The following is a 12561-nucleotide window of genomic DNA, read 5'->3' on the forward strand; positions in this document are numbered from 1 at the left end:
GCAGAGTGAAATAAAGGCAGGTAGCAGAGTTTGCTCCAACACCCTGCACTCTGCTTTTGGGGATTTTGGGACAGGACATGGTCATCCCAGTCCAGGATCACGAGGGAATTCTCCCCAACATCCCATCCATCCCTGCCCTCTGGCACTGGGAAGCCATTCCACCTTGTCCTGGCACTACATGCTCTTCTAAAAAGTCCCTCTCCATCTTTCTTGTAGATTTCCTATAGGTACTGGAAAGCTGAGAGATGGATTTAGGAGGAGAGCTCAGCTGCTCTGAGCAAGCTACACTGATGGCAGAACTTAATATTTTGGGGGCACCCTCAGAAGGGTTCAGGGTGGCTTCTTTGAGGGCTGCGTCCAGTTCTGGTCCCCAATCCAGGAAGGACATGGAGGGGCTGGAGCCCCAGGAGGGGCTGAGGGAGCTGGGCAGGGGCTGAGCCTGGAGCAAAGGAGGCTCAGGGGGCCCTTGTGGCTCTGCACAACTCCCTGCCAGGAGGGGACAGCCAGGGGGGGCCGGGCTGTGCTGCCAGGGAACAGGGACAGGACAAGGGCAAAGGGCCTCAAGCTGGGCCAGGGGAGGCTCAGCTTGGACAGCAGCAGCAATTTCTGCATGGAAAGGGTGCTCAGGCCTTGGCAGGGGCTGCCCAGGGAGCTTTGCAGTGCCCAGCCCTGCAGGTGTCCCAGCAAGGGCTGGAGGTGGCACTCAGTGCTCTGGGCTGGGGACAAGGTGGGCACTGGGCACAGCCGGGAGTCCATGGGCTGGCAGGGATTTTCCAGCCTCAGGGACCCTGGGGTTCTGTAAAACACAGCGAGCAGCGGGCTGGTGCTGTGCTGGGCAGGGGAGGCTGTGGATCCCTCCGGGAACGGGGAATGGGGATGAGAATGGGAAAGGGAATGGGAATGGAGATGGGGATGGGAAAGGGAATGGGAATGCGAAGGGGAATGGGGATGGGAATGTTGAGGCGCAGCGCTCCCCGGCACGGCGGGACGGGCACAAGATGGCGGCCGGGATGACACGGCGGTCACGTGGCGTGCGGTGCCCCCGCCCCGCCCGCGGCCGCCGCACGGGACACGGCAACGGGGTACTGGAAACGGGACGCGGGCAGCGGGCTGGAGCCGCCGCACCGCCCGGGGACCCGCCCGGCGGCCGCACCCACCCGGCCCGCAGCGAGCCGCGGCTCCGCACGGTGAGTGAGCGGCGAAGCAGCGGCCTCCGGCTCGGCGCAGGCCCGCGGGTGGCGGCGGGACGGGACACCGGCGGTGACAGCGGGGACGCGGCCGCCGCCGCCCCAGCAGGGACGTGCCGCGGCGGGTTCCGGCTCCTCATCCCGGCGGCGGCCCCCGCAGGATGCGAGGAGAGCTCCGGCCCCCGCAGGCTCCGGGGGGGCTTCGGGCGGCTCAGCTCGGGGGTGTGACAGAGCTCCGACCCCGCAGCACGGGCGGATCTGGGCCCCGGGCTCACCGCGAAGGTGCGGTCTGCTCAGCCCTGGCGAGCCTGGGAGCCCAGCCCGGAGCTGCGGCCATGGGAGCCCACAGGAGCTCTGGGAGCCCAGCTCGGGCTGCGGCCACGGCAGCTCCGGGAGCCCAGCTCGGGGCCGTAGCCGCGGGAGCCCACGGCAGCTCCGGGAGCCCAGCTCGGGGCCGTAGCTGCGGGAGCCCACGGCAGCTCCGGGAGCCCAGCTCGGGGCCGTAGCTGCGGGAGCCCACGGCAGCTTCGGGAGCCCAGCTCGGGGCTGCGGCCACGGTGGCTCCGGGAGCCCAGCTCAGGGCTGCGGCCCCGGCAGCTCTGGGAGCCCAGCTCGGGGCTGCGGCCACGGGAGCCCCACGGCAGCTCGGTGCTGTGCCCGGGGGAGCTTTGCATCCCCCGTTCGGGGGCCGCAGCCCTTCACGGGGAGCTGCGGGTCCCCGAGCTCGTGGGGCCGCAGCGGGTCCCGGGGGAGCTGCGGGAGCCCGAGCCCGGGCGGTTGCAGGTGGTTCTGGGGGAGCTCTGCAGCCCCCTCGGCCCCTGGAGAGGCTCTGTTCCCTTCAGCCCGGTCAGGTCTGTCCCTCCTCCGCAGGGTGCTGGAGTGTCGGGTCTGGTGCTCCCTGCCCCAGAGGCTCCGGGGGACACCTGCCCCTAGCTCAGGTGGCGGTGTGGGGCTGAGCCCGCTCCCCTCAGCCTGGGGGCTCCGGTCCCTCTGCTTGCTGGCATGCAAAGGCAGGGTGCTCCCTGCTCCAGAGGGAGCTGGAGGCATCTGCTGTGAGTGCGAGCAGCTCCATCCCATCCCATCCCCATTGGGGCTGTGCTGCCTCGCTAGGTTTGTGGGGTGGCAATGGGACGATGGCTTTGTCCCCCTCTTGGTGATGAACAGAACGGGGATGAAAAGGAGAGACTTCTCCATCACGGGCACCCTGGCAGGAGGCTGTGCTCCCTGTTTGCTCGTGGAATGGTTTGCTGATTGCCTGGCTGCAGTATTTGGATTTTTCACGGTGTATAAGGCATGGGGCTGTCTTTGTACTGTGTTCCTGCTGGAGGCCCTGTTTTGATCAAGGTTTCTAATTTATTCTGTCTTGTGTGAAAACCTCATTAAAGAGTGCCTCGGTGCCTTCAAGGCACCGTAAATACACGGAGTGAGGGTGGGAAGAGAGAGAAAAAGATGATTATTTGTAAAAAAATGGGAGCTCTGCCATATTGACATGGTGCTGCTGAAGCTTGCTGATGCAGGCAGCCTCTCCTAGCAGAGCAGCACCGGGATGTCGATGAACGTCCTCGTGTCACTTTGGCTGATGGTGCAGCCTGGTGTGACAGCAGCATTTGTAGTGATGCCTTCAGACTCCCTTCTCCCCCAGGTCCACATGGCTGAAAATGTGTTGTTTGTTTTTTTTTTGGCTTCTGTGAAGCAGTGCAAAACACAGAAGCAGTGCAAACCACCTGGCTGAAGTCAGTGGAGGTGGTGCTGTGAATCTGGGTGGATTTGGGCTTGGCTGTGTTTTTTTTGGGGAGTGGATGCTGTATTGGGGGTTGCATCCTGATTTGTTTGTGTGGTATTTTGTGGGTGTTAAAATTGCTCCAGCTTTGTGAAGTTGTGTGGAGTTTGGAAAGAGAGGGCAGTCGCCCTGGTTGGTGGCAGACAAAAGGTAAAGGCTGCTTTTAAAATATGGGTAATGAACCTCCTCTAAATCCAGAGAGATTGCTGTGATTTTTCTGAGTTTTTGGGCATGTGGAGCAGAACTAAATTCAGCTCAGATGCCTTTAGACTGTGTTTGTGATCTGTGCAACAAATGGTGATTCCCAAATTATTACGCTTCTTTCTCCTTCCACATTATCAACCTGGGAACAGCGTCTCTCATGTTAATTAGCTTTAATTGTGACACAAATTTAATAAATCCAAGTAGGTGGATGATTTTCTGGACTTGGAAGCATTATAGATATTATTTGACTGCTTAGAGTTAATGGTTAAAAGGCAGTGATTTGTTCTTTTCCATGGATCTCATTGCTTCTCTCAACACTCATCAAGCTTGAATAGGTGCTGCTTTTAATTAGATAATTCTTGAGTTCCCTTGAACTGGACCCGTGCACTGTGGGTGATGGTGACTTAAAAGTTCTTCCTTCTTCTGGTTGCTGCCTCTGTGCATCATTCAACGTTGGTTAATTGGTGCACTAAATATGGGTGGCCTGGGACTTACTCAGATTTAAAAGCAATTTCAGCCTGGCCGTAAGGAATGGTTGCGGAATTAAAGGCTTTTTAATTGGGGCAGCAGGACATCCTGTAAGGGGAAAAAAAAAAAAAAGAAATATTTCTATTGCTCAGAAATAATCCAGCCCCTTGTTGGAGAAAGGGCTTGTTTGAGTAATAGAATAAATCCATATAGCATCATCAGAGAGTGAAGGAGTGTTGCACCCAGGCCTGAAGGCTGCTTTTGTTGGCCATGGCACGAGGTCCCTGTTTCCTGGGGAGGTTTGCAGGGACTGGTGGAGGGCAGGAGGGATTTCTAAGGCTGCCCAGCCAGGTAGGTCCAGGCTGTTCTTTGCTGAAGTGGAGCAGAGCACCTGATGCTATTTCAGTCGTGATTCAAGTGCAGCACATCAAACCCAACTGTTCGGCTCTGAAGTGGAGCTGAGCTTAAAAGGAGCTCAAAAACCGGATTTTTTTAGAGGTTTCTTGGATCTGGTGGTCATGAACTGAGCTCCCAGGTACTGGCAGTGCTTTCCGAAGGATTTTTGGTGTCATTGGAGGTTTTTTGGGCCCAGGGCACCAGTACACAGAGAAGGACAGGAGCCCTCTGGAAGGGCTGATATTCTGCATGGAATCTCCAGCTTTTACTATAGCTTGAATTCCCAAAGTGTGTGGTGTGACAGCATTAAGTTAATTATTAAATCCTGTCCCCCTCCTTCCCCAAAATGCTGGGGGAAATGCAGAAGACTGAGGAATGTGTGAAACCTACCAGCTTTTTGAGATGATTTCATCCCAGTCATATTTTATTGAAAATCTGCTTAGCAGAGGTTTGGTGCAGGTAACTTTGCCTTTTCATGGAAGAGCATCCATCCTGATAAACTGCCAGGTGTAACTGTGTAGTGGGGCTTGGTGGAAGGTGTCCCTGCCCATGGCAGTGGGGTAGAAGGAGAAGAGGGTCTTTGAGGTGCCTTCCAGCCCAAACCATTCTGGGATTTAAACCTCTCTAAAATAGTTGTCTGCATTGTTTCTCGTCTTATCAAATGTGGTGTTGTAGTTGAGGGGAGGAAAACCCCCCAAATTCTTGAAAGTAACCCATGAGCTTTGTTCTGATAGTCCTTGATCAAGAGCTGGAAAGAGAAAACTTCCTTTGGAGACTGTCACATGTTTCTTAAAGAAATGCAGTTATGCTGTTGCTGGGCTTTACAGCTGACTCATCCAAAGCAGGGGAGCAAATCTCGAGTGGGGCAGATGTCCTGGTGATGTTTCCTTTGTGTGCTGCTGCAGTCCTGCTCTGCTGCCCAATTACACATCCATAATCAAAGAAAACCACTGATAAATCCTTATTGGGAAAGCATCTTCCCTAGATTTTGCCTGATTTGCTAATTTGCTTAGATTTAAATGCCCAACAAAATAAATCTCCCTCTGTTTAGAGCCACACATGCTCTTAACACATTTTTTTCTCTCTGACTTGCCAGCCTGGTCTGCCTTGTGTCTCCCTGCTTTTGAAACTGCTTGAAGGCAGCTTTTTCTGTTTAAATGGAACTAAAGCAAAGCATATTGCCAGTTAGGAAACAAAAAAGGAATCTCTGAAGTGCAGTAGCTTTGGGTTTTTCTAGTGCAGGAAAAGTGGCAGCTTCCTTAGCAAGCAGGGTGAGGCAGAGGTGTGGTAGCAGAGTTCCTCAGGTGGCTTTGCTGGGCTGGCTCTTTGGGGTGCTGTGGGCACTGTCACATCCTCATCAGCTGTGTGGGACAAGGCTTGGCAATTTTATCCCTGCTCTCCTCTGTGCCTGGGGAACAACACACAGTGGGGCTGTGCTGTCTAAGCCTTCAGCAAAAAAAGGTGGAAAGAAACTGAAGTAAAACCAGGTAAATCCTGTCTGAAGGACTGAAAGAGCCTTAAAATTGCCCCTTTCTGAGCAGGTGGATCTGGAGACGAGAGCTTTTGCAGCCTTGGCTTAAGAAGGATTTTTCATAGCTGCCATCTCCTCCTGTCCACTGCAGCCTACTCCTTTAATTTCCTTTACTAAAAAAGAGCATTGCAATTGGGAGTGTTTTACAATTTCCCTTGCTGGTCCATTAGTGTATTAGCTTAGCTCCGTGTGTGTTGAATGCCACTAAATGTCACTTGCAAATTTAATGTTGGGAGCACTGAGATTTGTGCTAATTGAATTTAAAGTCTTATACTTGAATTTGTTAAAATGGCAGAGACAGACAATTGAAATGCTTTAATGGGAGAGTGGAGGAGCACTTGCAAATCTGCTCTTAAGAGAGAATGAATCCACCAGTGCATTTGTGTAGATGGAAGGGGAGACCCTGAGCAGACAGATCAGGGTTTGATGGGGTTTTAGTGTCCCTTTGTACACTGGTGACAGCTGGCAAGATGCACTATGTTGAAAGTCTTAATGCTTGACGTCTGCTCAGGGTCATTGTTGACACCAACTTAACCTTAAATGTGTAAAAATGGTAAAGATCATTGAGCCTTTCAGTGCAATTGAAATTCCTGCTTCTCCAGCCATAGTTTTAGGTGCTGCTGGGGAAAGGTTAATTGTTTGGGCTGTTGGTCTTTAAACTCAGTTGTCTGTGTCTGTCTTCTGGGGTTTTTAGTCAGGATATTAGCAACTTCTGCACCTGAGAATTTGCTGTTCTGGTTGGGGCTGGGGTGGTTTTTGTTTGGTTGATGTTTTCTGTATTTGTGGGGTTTTTTTTTTAAATTATTTTTTTTCCTGTAAAACAAAAACTGTGTCAATAAACACTTAATTATTCTTAACTTCAGCCAAATACCCAAGGATTGGATAGGCACAGAAAAGGAGACCCTACTGCTGTGCTTTTTGTGAGATAAAGTGTTAAAGAAATAACCCTGGCTTGGAAAAGAGTCAGAAAGCTTGGTCCTTGGCTTTCCAAGTGTGTAAATATGTGCTTCCCTAGATAGCACAGTGCTTTTAAGAAGTTTGTCTGGAAACACTTCCATTCAATCTCCTGATACCAGGCTTTGACCTTCTGCCACTGAGCTGGCATTTCATACAGGCTCCTGGCATGAGCTCTCCTGCCACTTTCAAGTAAAATCTTATCAGGCATTGAAAAGTTTGACTCTGCAGTTGAGCACTGTGCCAAAGCTGTAAAAGCCCTATTTGTACACAAAATGGATTTTTGCTTGCTAGGAGGGCTGGGGTAGTGCTTCAGTAACTGCAGGAATGGCTTTGAATCTACATAGTAATGAAACAGCTCCATCAAAATCGAGTGTCTCCTCCTCTCTCAGCCCTGCTCTTTGTCTTCTGTGTGTCCCTGCCTGGAGTTTTACACAGCCAGGTTATATTGCTCTGGCAAAATTTCTCAGGGAAAGTTAATTTAAAGCTGTTTGAAAGGCTTAAAAATGGCTCTGCTCTTAGGATGATGAAAAAGACCTTGAAAGTGCCTTGAGAGTGATTGCTGCTGGAATACCTGCTTGGCCATGTGAGTGGTGAGCTGTTCCCAGAGAGAGCACTCCAGGGTGTCCTCCTTCAGTGCTGGCAGCCACCAACGTTGTGAAGTGTCCGAGGCCAGGCTGGACGGAGCTCGGAGGTGTCCGAGGCCAGGCTGGACGGAGCTCGGAGGTGTCCGAGGCCAGGCTGGACGGAGCTCGGAGGTGTCCGAGGCCAGGCTGGACGGAGCTCGGAGGTGTCCGAGGCCAGGCTGGACGGAGCTCGGAGGTGTCCGAGGCCAGGCTGGACGGAGCTCGGAGGTGTCCGAGGCCAGGCTGGACGGAGCTCGGAGGTGTCCGAGGCCAGGCTGGACGGAGCTCGGAGGTGTCCGAGGCCAGGCTGGACGGAGCTCGGAGGTGTCCGAGGCCAGGCTGGACGGAGCTCGGAGGTGTCCGAGGCCAGGCTGGACGGAGCTCGGAGGTGTCCGAGGCCAGGCTGGACGGAGCTCGGAGGTGTCCGAGGCCAGGCTGGACGGAGCTCGGAGGTGTCCGAGGCCAGGCTGGACGGAGCTCGGAGGTGTCCGAGGCCAGGCTGGACGGAGCTCGGAGGTGTCCGAGGCCAGGCTGGACGGAGCTCGGAGGTGTCCGAGGCCAGGCTGGACGGAGCTCGGAGGTGTCCGAGGCCAGGCTGGACGGAGCTCGGAGGTGTCCGAGGCCAGGCTGGACGGAGCTCGGAGGTGTCCGAGGCCAGGCTGGACGGAGCTCGGAGGTGTCCGAGGCCAGGCTGGACGGAGCTCGGAGGTGTCCGAGGCCAGGCTGGACGGAGCTCGGAGGTGTCCGAGGCCAGGCTGGACGGAGCTCGGAGGTGTCCGAGGCCAGGCTGGACGGAGCTCGGAGGTGTCCGAGGCCAGGCTGGACGGAGCTCGGAGGTGTCCGAGGCCAGGCTGGACGGAGCTCGGAGGTGTCCGAGGCCAGGCTGGACGGAGCTCGGAGGTGTCCGAGGCCAGGCTGGACGGAGCTCGGAGGTGTCCGAGGCCAGGCTGGACGGAGCTCGGAGGTGTCCGAGGCCAGGCTGGACGGAGCTCGGAGGTGTCCGAGGCCAGGCTGGACGGAGCTCGGAGGTGTCCGAGGCCAGGCTGGACGGAGCTCGGAGGTGTCCGAGGCCAGGCTGGACGGAGCTCGGAGGTGTCCGAGGCCAGGCTGGACGGAGCTCGGAGGTGTCCGAGGCCAGGCTGGACGGAGCTCGGAGGTGTCCGAGGCCAGGCTGGACGGAGCTCGGAGGTGTCCGAGGCCAGGCTGGACGGAGCTCGGAGGTGTCCGAGGCCAGGCTGGACGGAGCTCGGAGGTGTCCGAGGCCAGGCTGGACGGAGCTCGGAGGTGTCCGAGGCCAGGCTGGACGGAGCTCGGAGGTGTCCGAGGCCAGGCTGGACGGAGCTCGGAGGTGTCCGAGGCCAGGCTGGACGGAGCTCGGAGGTGTCCGAGGCCAGGCTGGACGGAGCTCGGAGGTGTCCGAGGCCAGGCTGGACGGAGCTCGGAGGTGTCCGAGGCCAGGCTGGACGGAGCTCGGAGGTGTCCGAGGCCAGGCTGGACGGAGCTCGGAGGTGTCCCAGGCCAGGTTGGACGGAGCTTGGAGCAGCCTGGGACAGTGGAAGGTGACCCTGCCATGGCTGGGGGTGGCACTGGTTGGGTTTTGAGGTCCCTTCCAACCCAAACCATCCTGGGATTCTGTGCTGCAGCAGAACTCAAACCCCACTTGTTTTAACCGGGAAGGAAAATCCAGCACTTGTGGGTGAGCTTTTCCCCTTGCAGGGGCTGCCAGTGGCCTGTGGGATGTTGAATACATTTTTAGTGGAATAAGAAAGTAACCCCCACTTAGAGGAAGGGAGAGGAACAGCCATGTTCCAAAGGGCTGAGTTTTAGGGTGCTGAGCAGAGGCAGTGGTGGGGAGGTGATGCCCAAAGCAGAGCTGTGAGCAAGGCAGGAGGGGACAGAGGAGGGTGAGCGCAAGCACGTGAAGATCCCTGTTAAATGACTCAACAGAACACGTTGTTCCCTTTCCCTGGGTGCTTTTGGGATGGCAGGATCCCTGTTTAATGGAATCATGGTTTTATGGAGGCTCTCCACCCTTTGCCAAAAGCAATACTCACTAATGGGCTGGGGGTTCTTATCTGCTCTCCGTGAAGCACTGCAAAAACCTCATTTTGCAGTAATGAGCAATTACCCACAAATTAACAAAACTCTTTGTCAGATATTGCCTTTGTTTTTGTGCCTGTGCAGTTTCCTAATTCATTTTTTCTCCCTTTCAAAACATAAATAGATGGGTTATCAAAGGCCATTTTAAAAACAAAACCAGGGCCCTAAGCACATTTATCAGAAGGGGATTATTTGAGTTCTGATGGTTTGTTCAGAATTCCTTTGCTTGCAAAAAATTGAGTGTCTGTGCTGAGAAGACACAGACCCATCCAGCCACGTGTCTTGTATCCAATAATTAAAATGTTTTTGAGAGGGAATGCCAGAGTTCAGCCACGGCTTCAGGAAGTGCAAGTGGCTGGGAGGACACTTGTGGAGGTGACAATCACAAACCACAGGCAAATCTAAATTACTTCCTCCTCTGAGCAGGCCTAACCCCAAAGAAATGTCAGGTTTCTCAGAGTCCCACTGGGGTTTGAAAATGCCCAGAGAAGGAGATGGGCTGCTTTGGGGAGAGGGATTCCAGGCTGGTGTGGGGCCATACCCTGCAGGCTTGAGTCAGTGCCAGGGGAGCAGAGGGAACCTGAGCCCCAGCTGATACTGGATCCAGGTGCTCCAGATTGATGCACTAAAGGCCATTAGCTGTTTTCTCCTCTGTGCCTGGCCAGCTGAGGTGATGTTCTTAATGAACTACTCCTTGGCTATCTTAATTTCTGACTGCTGCTCCTTAACTCATGGTCCATCAGGGCACAAGTGAATTGAGCAGCATCATTTATAATAACTGTCTGCAGGGAACTTTGCTTGGCCACTTTATTGAGTGGCTGCCAGTCTGAAATCCTTTTATGATTCTTCCTGTTGGACTTCTTGTACTTAATGCAAACAATCTCCTTTAACCTCATAACTTTGTAATCGCCCTCACACTGTAATTGTGCTTTAATGCTGCCCATTTGTAGCTGGATATAAGCAAATATTTAAAATAATTGTCCACTCTAGAAAATGTTGATTGATTTCACAGATTGTTTTGCCTTCTGTTTATGAACTCCCTGGGGATCGTTTCCATGTTCAGGACATCCATTTAAGTCTTTCCAAGGTAAAAAAGGTTGGAAAGCAGATCAGAAATCCTAGGGAATGCTGTATTTCTTCACGTGGTCCCACTGTTCTGGCTGTGTGTTGGAATCCAGCCTGCAGGATGTGATGTCATGCTAATCAATTAATGACTTGTGTTTATTTGAAGATTGGATAATAACCCAGGCATGGGATAAGAACCCAGGGAGAGCTTGGCCCTTCTGCTCTGAGCTTCCCAGAAATTGTGACGTGGATCAAGCTTTGCCTGCCTCTGTCTTGCTGCACTTTTCACCATGAGTATTATGGGGTGGGAGCCTTGTGTTCATGTAGAGACACCCTGCCACACCTTGCAGAGGGGCTTGGAGGTGTGTTCCTGACACGGGCAGCTCTGGGGACACGCAGCTCCCAACCTTTGCAAGGCGCAGGTTCCAAACTCTGGGCTCACTGCATGTGCAGAACTCATCAGAGATTATCTGGAAGGTCCCTTCCAAGCCAGCATGGGATGGTTCTGTGCTCACTGGAGAGGAGCCTGCTGGATTTCCCAGCCTGTGTTCCTCAGTGAGGCAGTGCTTGTGGTGGCAGGGTGGCTTGTGGCAGGCACAGCCTTCCCAGCCTGGCACCCAGGGGAGGAGGGCACACCTCAGAGCTGTAAAACCTCTGATCACTATCACTGAGCCTCTGCTTTCAGGTGCAGCTTTCATTCAGACAAGCCCAAGGCTGGGGTAAATCTGTTCCAAGTGAGCTTTCTGGGCTGATTTAATTAATGGCTATTAAAGACCAGTCTTTTCTTTGCTCACCTTGTCTTCAGATTCCACATTTAAAGGGTGTTCCAAGAGGTTTTGGGGACAGGCTCTGTGGTTTGCCTGGCAGGATGGGCCTTATCAAGAGGGAAATAACAGCACTGAGGGAAATAACAGCACTGAGGGAATATCAGTAATGGGCTGCTTTTAGGTCTGGCTCATGCAAAGCTTTAATGACATTTTCTGCACCCCTAAACTGGAGTAACTTCTGCAGTGACTGTCAGCTGTGTTAACAAACTTTGTGTTTGGGACTGAGGTATTGTTGAGTTTTATTTTCATTCAAAAAAAAGAGGCAGCAGAGGGTCTGCAGTAGACTGAGCTGGAATGGGTCTTGCTTTTGGGAATAACTGGTGGTGGTGAGCAGCCAGTGCAGTGACAGGATGGGTGCAGACAGCTGGAAATGCTCACACTTGCTTGCTTCCAGTACTGCCCTAAATGAGGAGAGTTGGGAAAGAGCCCAGTGCAGCTTGTGGGGTGTATTCCAGTGTAACATTTGCACCCCAGGCTGTTCCCTGTTCAGTTAGTCCCTGTTGGGAGGAAGTGCTGGGGTGTTGTGGAGTCTCTTTGCCTGGGATTGCTGCATTTGGGGTGCTGGAGCAATGCTTGAGTGCAGAATGGTGGTGTAGAGTTCTTGCATCCTTTTGTCTCTGTGGTGTTGATGGTCATGGAAGAGGCCCCACAAACTTCAGCTGGAAGGGAGGAAAAGTCCATTTATTTCCATAGACACTGCAAAGTGACAGGAGAAGAATTTGGAGAGCTGAACATGCTGATGTTGCTGTCTTTATAGCCTTAAAAGTGGGTGAAGAATTAAAATAAATAAAAAGAGGAATGGTTTCTGTAGTGGCTTCTCTAGAGACAGTGTTATCTTCTGCTTCTGAGGATTTGTTTCCTTTCCTGGTCTTCTTTAAAAACATTTAGTTTTTCATAAAAGCAGTGAATTACTCCATGGACATTTATGTGAAGGAACTGCTGAGTGCTTAATAACCTACTTATTTTATTTGGGCTGGACTTTTAAAAAATGAAGTGTTCAAGTCAGGCCTTTAGAAGACAGATTGTCCTGCCCGATTGTCTTGAGCAAAAAGTCCCTTTTTGGTTTTAATTGGGGCTTTTATTGCTATGATTTACAGTGGCAGGGTGAGGGCAGCACCGTTCCTGCAGTGCCTCAGACAAGTGGGAAGGAGAAGGAACAGAGCTATTCCTTATCTGGACACTTCCTTAGGTGCTTACAGAGCTGTGTACTTAAATAATTCCTCCATGGCAGTATTGATGTGCAGCAAAGCCATCACATGGTTTTAAGCACAACCTTTAATACAAGTATTCTCAGTGGGGCTTTGCAAATATTCCCAAGTTTGCTTTAACACCTCTGGTGCTGCCTCTTGGCATTGGAGTGAGGGGGGTTTGTGCAAGGCTCAGAAATGCAGATAAAATCCCACCCTTGGGAATCACCTCTGGG

The 12561-nt window shown here is 53.1% G+C and overlaps 1 protein-coding gene across 8 annotated transcripts in view; it reads left to right on the forward strand.

The window, feature by feature from the left end:
* The first annotated feature begins 1036 nt into the window (after positions 1-1036).
* Positions 1037-12561, forward strand: part of SGMS1 (sphingomyelin synthase 1) — a 97086-nt gene continuing 85561 nt past the window's right edge. For 5 of the 8 annotated variants that reach the window (XR_011681028.1, XM_071438562.1, XM_071438571.1 and 2 more), the window contains exon 1: positions 1037-1187. The gene's annotated coding sequence lies outside the window, so the exon portion shown is untranslated. The remainder of the gene's footprint in view (positions 1188-12561) is intronic. The other 3 variants (XM_071438569.1, XM_071438565.1, XM_071438573.1) reach the window with 3 other exon arrangements.

This window comes from Agelaius tricolor, unplaced genomic scaffold (genome assembly GCF_023055355.1).
Source record: "Agelaius tricolor isolate 1412-34295 unplaced genomic scaffold, bAgeTri1.0.p SCAF_13, whole genome shotgun sequence".
Lineage (NCBI taxonomy): Eukaryota > Metazoa > Chordata > Aves > Passeriformes > Icteridae > Agelaius > Agelaius tricolor.